At 42.2% G+C, this 8,258-nt stretch overlaps 1 protein-coding gene across 1 annotated transcript in view; it reads left to right on the top strand.

The window, feature by feature from the left end:
- Positions 1–2,838, top strand: part of LOC311104273 (protein phosphatase 1 regulatory subunit 1B-like) — a 34,918-nt gene extending 32,080 nt beyond the window's left edge. The window contains 1 exon segment of the mRNA XM_084146062.1: positions 2,783–2,838. The gene's annotated coding sequence lies outside the window, so the exon portion shown is untranslated.
- The last annotated feature ends 5,420 nt before the right edge of the window (positions 2,839–8,258 follow it).

Below are 8,258 nucleotides of genomic sequence, written 5' to 3'. Positions count from 1 at the left end.
ATGGGGTACTGAAGCCCAAGCGAGTCAACCAAATGTGTATCAGCCACCATCCTGAAAGGTATGAGTACAGTGGGGAAAAAAAGTATTTAGTCAGCCACCAATTGTGCAAGTTCTCCCACTTAAAAAGATGAGAGAGGCCTGTAATTTTCATCATAGGTACACGTCAACTATGACAGACAAATTAGGAAAAAAAATCCAGAAAATCACATTGTAGGATTTTTAATGAATTTATTTGCATGATACACACACTGTGTTTACCTTGCTTGACTGTACTGTTGCCTCTGCATATATTATTCGTGAAATGGGGGAAGTGGGGTAAGATGCATGTGACAAATTAATGCAACTCATGTCAATCAGTTTGTCTCTTTATTAGGATACGTACCATACATTATATACGTGCAAGAGGGATTTCTTCTATAGAAATAATACAACTGTTTTGCTTCTATGCACATAGAGAGAGAGAGAGAGAGAGAGAGAGAGAGAGAGAGAGAGAGAGAGAGAGAGAGAGAGAGAGAGAGAGAGAGAGAGAGAGAGAGAGAGAGGAGAGAGATGAGAGAGAGAGAGAGAGAGAGAGAGAGAGAGAGAGAGAGAGAGAGAGAGGAGAGAGAGAGAGAGATTAGAGGAGTGTGACAGCTGTGAGACATTGAGTGTGAGTCTGTGCAGCTCTGGATCATCCAGGATTACCAAAGGAGCGTATACAGCTTCAGATAGACAAACACACACACACACACACACACACATACACACATACACACATACACAAACACACACACACACACACACACACAGTTCTAAATGTTGCTTCATACTTGTTGCTGCATGCAGAGCCATAAACGTAGAGTAAGTAAGCTAGTATGACCAGAAAAAATCTATTTGGAGGCTTGTCAGTAGATGTTCATTAAAGGGGGATTACTGTGTGCGTGTAGAGTGTAGAGCGTTATTATAATAACCCAGTCTGTGTTCCTGTATCAGTATTCCATCCTTCAATTAGCTCAGCCAGGCTCATGGAGAGAGAGAGAGAGAGAGAGAGAGAGAGAGAGAGAGAGAGAGAGAGAGAGAGAGAGAGAGAGAGAGAGAGAGAGAGAGAAGAGAGAGAGAGGAGAGAGAGAGAGAGAGAGAGAGAGAGAGAGAGAGAGAGAGAGAGAGAGAGAGAGAGAGAGAGAGAGAGAGAGAGAGAGAGAGAGAGAGGAGAGAGAGAGAGAGAGAGAGAGAGAGAGAGAGAGAGAGAGAGAGAGAGAGAGAGAGAGAGAGAGGCCAAGGTGACCTAGACAGAGAGGATTGAGAGAGAGAACGGGGTGAGTCAGCATTGTTTAGAGAGCAAGAGAACAGAGGACCAGACAAGAGAAATTAAAGGATAAAAACAAATGCGGGAAAGAGAAAGGATGTATAATACCAATCCATAACAAACTACAAAACATGAGTGCTGGCTATTCTGCCTCTCAATTTGTCTGTCTGTCTGGGTTGGTGGTTGGCTTGCTGGCTGCTTATCTGTCTGTCTGGCATGCATCTGAAAGCCCGTATGAAGCATGGTAACGTTGACAGTGTTGAATCCTGGTAAACCCAAAACAACCTATCCCTCTCTCCCCTTGTCCCTGTGTTTGTCCCTGTGTGTGTTCCTGTGTATCCTGTGTATGTGTATGTGTGCGTCCAGCCGTCAGAAGATGGCTGAGGCACACATGCAGAACCTGGGTGTCTACCCCCCCCTTGAAGACCCCCTTTGAGGGGGAGGAGTACAACGACTACCCCTGTCATGAGGAAAGGGAGGAAGATTCCCCACCAAAGCTGCTGGTGAGATAGGGATTCCCATACACTGTCAACCAGTAACACACTATATACACTCACTCATATAAATAGTTGCATTGATGCTTGACCAATGGTAGAACCTCGCTGTACATGTTTAGCTGTGTGTACAGCCGTTGTTATTCAGTGCCCACTTTTTAAGTCAAATGGGCTGAACGCACTATGCCACCTTCATGGTTTTAAACAGCAGGGCCTCAGATAAACACTTCTCTACAAACAAGTAGCAGTGGTGTTATATTAGCCACATATTAGCATCACTCCACCAGGCAGACCTCCCTGAGCTCCCATCCTGCCCTGTGCCAGTCAGAGGCCAGAGATGCCATGGCTAACAGGCTAACAGTCTATCTGCTCTCTCTGTGGCCATCAGTACTGATGCTGGGCTGCCAGCCCAGATGGCATAGCTTCCTAATGAAATCCCTCCTGTAGCATCGTTAACGCTGTTTCATTGGCTGTTACTGTCATCATTTTCCAATAAATCTGTAGTTTGAACGCAACACGGCTACAGAGTAGCTGTAGTGTCACACATCGAGAGACAGGGACTCTTAAAGATACATTGAAGTAGACAGTGATTATCATCACTGAGCAATTGCTTAATTAGGCCTGCATACACATGCACATTTATACAGAAGTCACTTTCATATGCACTGGTATGATTCAGACCTGTATACCATATACCCATATGTGCACACACATGTACTTCTCACACACACTCACAGGAGGCACATGCCTGACCAGGAAAATGACAGGTAGAACCAGATTACCATAGACTGGTTTTGGAGTAGAGTTATTATGATGTCCCATGAATTGATGAACCTATTTTCCCTAGTGTTGTTGGTTTACCTTCCCTGCATGTCTTTTATACAACATCAAAATACACAAATCTAAGTAGTCATCAAGCTTCCTTGTGTAAAAGGTTAGTGGTTTGATTCGAAGGAGACCCGTGTGTACTGCTGTTCTTTGACATCACCTCTTGTCTCCTTAGATCCCCAAGCGACCAGCACCATAGACCAATCAGAGAAGCCGGAGGAAGAGGAAGAGGAGGAAGAGAAAGAGAAAGGAGAGGAGAAAGAGGAGGAAAAGACGGAAGAAAAGTCAGAGGAGAAGGCAAAGAAAGTGCGCAAAAGTGTAAAGTTTTAAGACAACTTTGAACAAAAACAAATAAAGGGAGAGACGGATGGTTGCAGATGTGTGAATGATTGAGTGTAAATACAACTGTTTTGCTTCTATGCACATAGCGAGAGAGAGAGAAAGAGAGAGAGAGAGAGAAAGAGAGAGAGAGAGAGAGAGAGAGAGAGAGAGAGAGAGAGAGAGAGAGAGAGAGAGAGAGAGAGAGGATATAATGATTGCATATAAATACTAGATATGACCCTTATGAAGAGGTGAGGAGTGCTACAACACTAGGTCATAAAGAGCAGACTGCAGCCCCAGTTTCTCCTTAGAACTAATGAGACTAGTAGATAGGGCAAGGTCACCAAGGTCACTCTGACCTTGAGGTCCCTCACTGCAAAACTAGTCTTCTCTTCCATGTCAGGGGAACATTCACTTCTCACTTTCTTACTTTGCTCTTTAATAACTACACATGACACTCAAAATAACTGTACATGGACAAATGCTGATGAACAGCTTCAGTATAGTGCACCCCCCCCCACACACCCACACACACACACACACACACACACACACACACACACACACAGAGGAGATTTCATCAGTCTCTGACTATCGGTTCAGACTATATTCTAAAGCTTCTCCATTACTGTGCAGATATGATAATACAGACTGACTCCCATATGAGTTCCTTTCAAAATCACAAAGACCTGTATCATGTGTTCCAAATATCTCTGCAGCGTAATCATATTGAGATATTGTCCTTGGAAGAAGTGAGCAGCTACTGCCATCTTGTGGCAAGATAGGGGATGTAGAATAACCAGTATTTAACCAGTATACAAGTATTTATCAATATTGATTTATATACAATAGACTGTGCACTGCATAGGCCTTCAGATAATATGCATCTATATAATTGAAATGATCTAGATTTGTAATGTATTCTAAACATTAATTTGTGATGCATTTAAAGTTATTTTTGGTGCCCATCAAAGGTATTTGTGTCAATGATGTACTCTGGGTGTATGTGAGGATGCCATGCTTTTGTAAAAGTAGTTTTTTGTGAGGAAGAAAAATGTATTCATTTTGTATACAGAATCAGAATCGTATTGTTTGGTCGTCTGTTTGTTTAAATATTTCCTGTGTAAAGACGTTTTAACCAACTTAGCTGTACAGTGGGGAAAAAAGTATTTAGTCAGCCACCAATTGTGCAAGTTCTCCCACTTAAAAAGATGAGAGAGGCCTGTAATTTTCATCATATGTACACGTCAACTATGACAGACAAAATGAGAAAAAAAATCCCATTGTAGGATTTTTTATGAATTTATTTGCAAATTATGGTGGAAAATAAGTATTTGGTCACCTGCAACAAGCAAGATTTCTGGCTCTCACAGACCTGTAACTTCTTCTTTAAGAGTCTTCTCTGTCCTCCACTCGTTACCTGTATTAATGGCACCTGTTTGAACTTGTTATCAGTATAAAAGACACCTGTCCACAACCTCAAACAGTCACACTCCAAACTCCACTATGGCCAAGACCAAAGAGCTGTCAAAGGACACCAGAAACAAAATTGTAGACCTGCACCAGGCTGGGAAGACTGAATCTGCAATAGGTAAGCAGCTTGGTTTGAAGAAATCAACTGTGGGAGCAATTATTAGGAAATGGAAGACATACAGTGGGGAAAAAAAGTATTTAGTCAGCCACCAATTGTGCAAGTTCTCCCACTTAAAAAGATGAGAGAGGCCTGTAATTTTCATCATAGGTACAAGTCAACTAGGGCAGACAAAATGAGGAAAAAAAATCCAGAAAATCACATTGTAGGATTTTTTATGAATTTATTTGCAAATTATGGTGGAAAATAAGTATTTGGTCAATAACAAAAGTTTCTCAATACTTTGTTATATACCCTTTGTTGGCAATGACACAGGTCAAACGTTTTCTGTAAGTCTTCACAAGGTTGTCACACACTGTTGCTGGTATTTTGGCCCATTCCTCCATGCAGATCTCCTCTAGAGCAGTGATGTTTTGGGGCTGTCGCTGGGCAACACAGACTTTCAACTCCCTCCAAAGATTTTCTATGGGGTTGAGATCTGGAGACTGGCTAGGCCACTCCAGGACCTTGAAATGCTTCATACGAAGCCACTCCTTCGTTGCCCAGGCGGTGTGTTTGGGATCATTGTCATGCTGAAAGACCCAGCCACGTTTCATCTTCAATGCCCTTGCTGACGGAAGGAGGTTTTCACTCAAAATCTCACGATACATGGCCCCATTCATTCTTTCCTTTACACGGATCAGTCGTCCTGGTCCCTTTGCAGAAAAACAGCCCCAAAGCATGATGTTTCCACCCCCATGATTCACAGTAGGTATGGTGTTCTTTGGATGCAACTCAGCATTCTTTGTCCTCCAAACACGACGAGTTGAGTTTTTACCAAAAAGTTATATTTTGGTTTCATATGACATTCTCCCAATCCTCTTCTGGATCATCCAAATGCACTCTAGCAAACTTCAGACAGGCCTGGGCATGTACTGTCTTAAGCAGGGGGACACGTCTTGCACTGCAGGATTTGAGTCCCTGGCGGCGTAGTGTGTTACTGATGGTAGGCTTTGTTACTTTGGTCCCAGCTCTCTGCAGGTCATTCACTAGGTCCCCCCGTGTGGTTCTGGGATTTTTGCTCACCGTTCTTGTGATCATTTTGACCCCACAGGGTGAGATCTTGCGTGGAGCCCCAGATCGAGGGAGATTATCAGTGGTCTTGTATGTCTTCCATTTCCTAATAATTGCTCCCACAGTTGATTTCTTCAAACCAAGCTGCTTACCTATTGCAGATTCAGTCTTCCCAGCCTGGTGCAGGTCTACAATTTTGTTTCTGGTGTCCTTTGACAGCTCTTTGGTCTTCACCATAGTGGAGTTTGGAGTGTGACTGTTTGAGGTTGTGAACAGGTGTCTGTTATACTGATAACAAGTTCAAACAGGTGCCATTAATACAGGTAACAAGTGGAGGACAGAGGAGCCTCTTAAAGAAGAAGTTACAGGTCTGTGAGAGGCAGAAATCTTGCTTGTTTGTAGGTGACCAAATACTTATTTTCCACCATCATTTGCAAATAAATTCATAAAAAATCCTACAATGTGATTTTCTGGATTTTCTTTTCTCAATTTGTCTGTCATAGTTGACGTGTACCTATGATGAAAATTACAGGCCTCTCTCATCTTTTTAAGTGGGAGAACTTGCACAATTGGTGGCTGACTTAATACTTTTTTTCCCCACTGTACAACACCAATGATAATCTCCCTTGATCTGGGGCTCCACGCAAGATCTCACCCCGTGGGGTCAAAATGATCACAAGAACGGTGAGCAAAAATCCCAGAACCACACGGGGGGACCTAGTGAATGACCTGCAGAGAGCTGGGACCAAAGTAACAAAGCCTACCATCAGTAACACACTACGCCGCCAGGGACTCAAATCCTGCAGTGCCAGACGTGTCCCCCTGCTTTTGCCCCCGCACATTGACTCTGCACCGGTACCCCCCTGTATATATAGCCTCCCTACTGTTATTTTATTTTACTTCTGCTCTTTTTTTCTCAACACTTTTTTTGTTGTTGTTTTATTTTTACTTTTTTTGTTAAAAATAAATGCACTGTTGGTTAAGGGCTGTAAGTAAGCATTTCACTGTAACGTCTGCACCTGTTGTATTCGGCGCATGTGACCAATAACATTTGATTTGATTTGATTTGATTTGAAGCCAGTACATGTCCAGGCCCGTCTGAAGTTTGCTAGAGTGCATTTGGATGATCCAGAAGAGGATTGGGAGAATGTCATATGGTCAGATGAAACCAAAATATAACTTTTTGGTAAAAACTCAACTCGTCGTGTTTGGAGGACAAAGAATGCTGAGTTGCATCCAAAGAACACCATACCTACTGTGAAGCATGGGGGTGGAAACATCATGCTTTGGGGCTGTTTTTCTGCAAAGGGACCAGGACGACTGATCCGTGTAAAGGAAAGAATGAATGGGGCCATGTATCGTGAGATTTTGAGTGAAAACCTCCTTCCATCAGCAAGGGCATTGAAGATGAAACGTGACTGGGTCTTTCAGCATGACAATGATCCCAAACACACCGCCCGGGCAACGAAGGAGTGGCTTCGTAAGAAGCATTTCAAGGTCCTGGAGTGGCCTAGCCAGTCTCCAGATCTCAACCCCATAGAAAATCTTTGGAGGGAGTTGAAAGTCCGTGTTGCCCAGCGACAGGCCCAAAACATCACTGCTCTAGAGGAGATCTGCATGGAGGAATGGGCCAAAATACCAGCAACAGTGTGTGAAAACCTTGTGAAGACTTACAGAAAACGTTTGACCTGTGTCATTGCCAACAAAGGGTATATAACAAAGTATTGAGAAACTTTTGTTATTGACCAAATACTTATTTTCCACCATAATTTGCAAATAAATTCATTAAAAATCCTACAATGTGATTTTCTGGAAATGTTTTTCTCATTTTGTCTGTCATAGTTGACGTGTACCTATGATGAAAATTACAGGCCTCTCTCATCTTTTTAAGTGGGAGAACTTGCACAATTGGTGGCTGACTAAATACTTTTTTCCCCCACTGTATATGGTCTCTCTCTGTTGAACAGCTATCACAATGTTTAGTAACCTTTCAGTCATTGCTTGGATAACTGTGTTTTTCTTATTCTCATGAAAAACAATACAGACAATAAAATACATGGTGAATCTCTGTCTCTCTCTTCCTGCTGAAATGGAATAACACATTTGAATATTTAAATATTCACCTTCAGAATGTCATTTTCATCATGTACTCATTGATAATGTCAGTCTAATAAACAGTTTTCTTTATTTCTATCACATCTGTTCTCCAACTAAAGGATTGCTTGGGTCAGCTGAATACATTTTGATAGTCACAGTTGAATGTCTCAATGTGCACCAACTGTTAATATAATGTAATTGTTTTGATTCTCTTTTTGTTGGACAATTGAACTTTTGTATGCTCTTTTCTCTTGCCTGGGTGTTTGGGCTGGGCAGCCCTTTAACGTTTTGGGACATATGGCACCTACTCCCTCCATTCTCTCACTGTCTGGCTGGAGTGAGCATCCTCTCCTTCTCTAAGTCTCTCTATCCTCCATGGTCAATAGACGAGTGCCATGGAAAGACTGAACTCTAATCCACACTATTCTTCTTTATTTCACTTTTTGTTTTCATTCTTTTTTCTGTACTTGTTAAAGATGTAGACATTTCAATGTGAGCAACAATAACAATATCTAAATAAACACATTTTCCTTATTTGAAATGACTTTGTGTGTGTGTGTGTGTGTGTGTGTGTGTGTGTGTGTCACAG

The sequence above is a fragment of the Coregonus lavaretus genome (genome assembly GCF_964263955.1).
Source record: "Coregonus lavaretus genome assembly, chromosome: 28".
Lineage (NCBI taxonomy): Eukaryota > Metazoa > Chordata > Actinopteri > Salmoniformes > Salmonidae > Coregonus > Coregonus lavaretus.
Note: the sequence above shows the minus strand (reverse complement) of the source record. Positions and strands in the feature narration are given on the sequence as shown.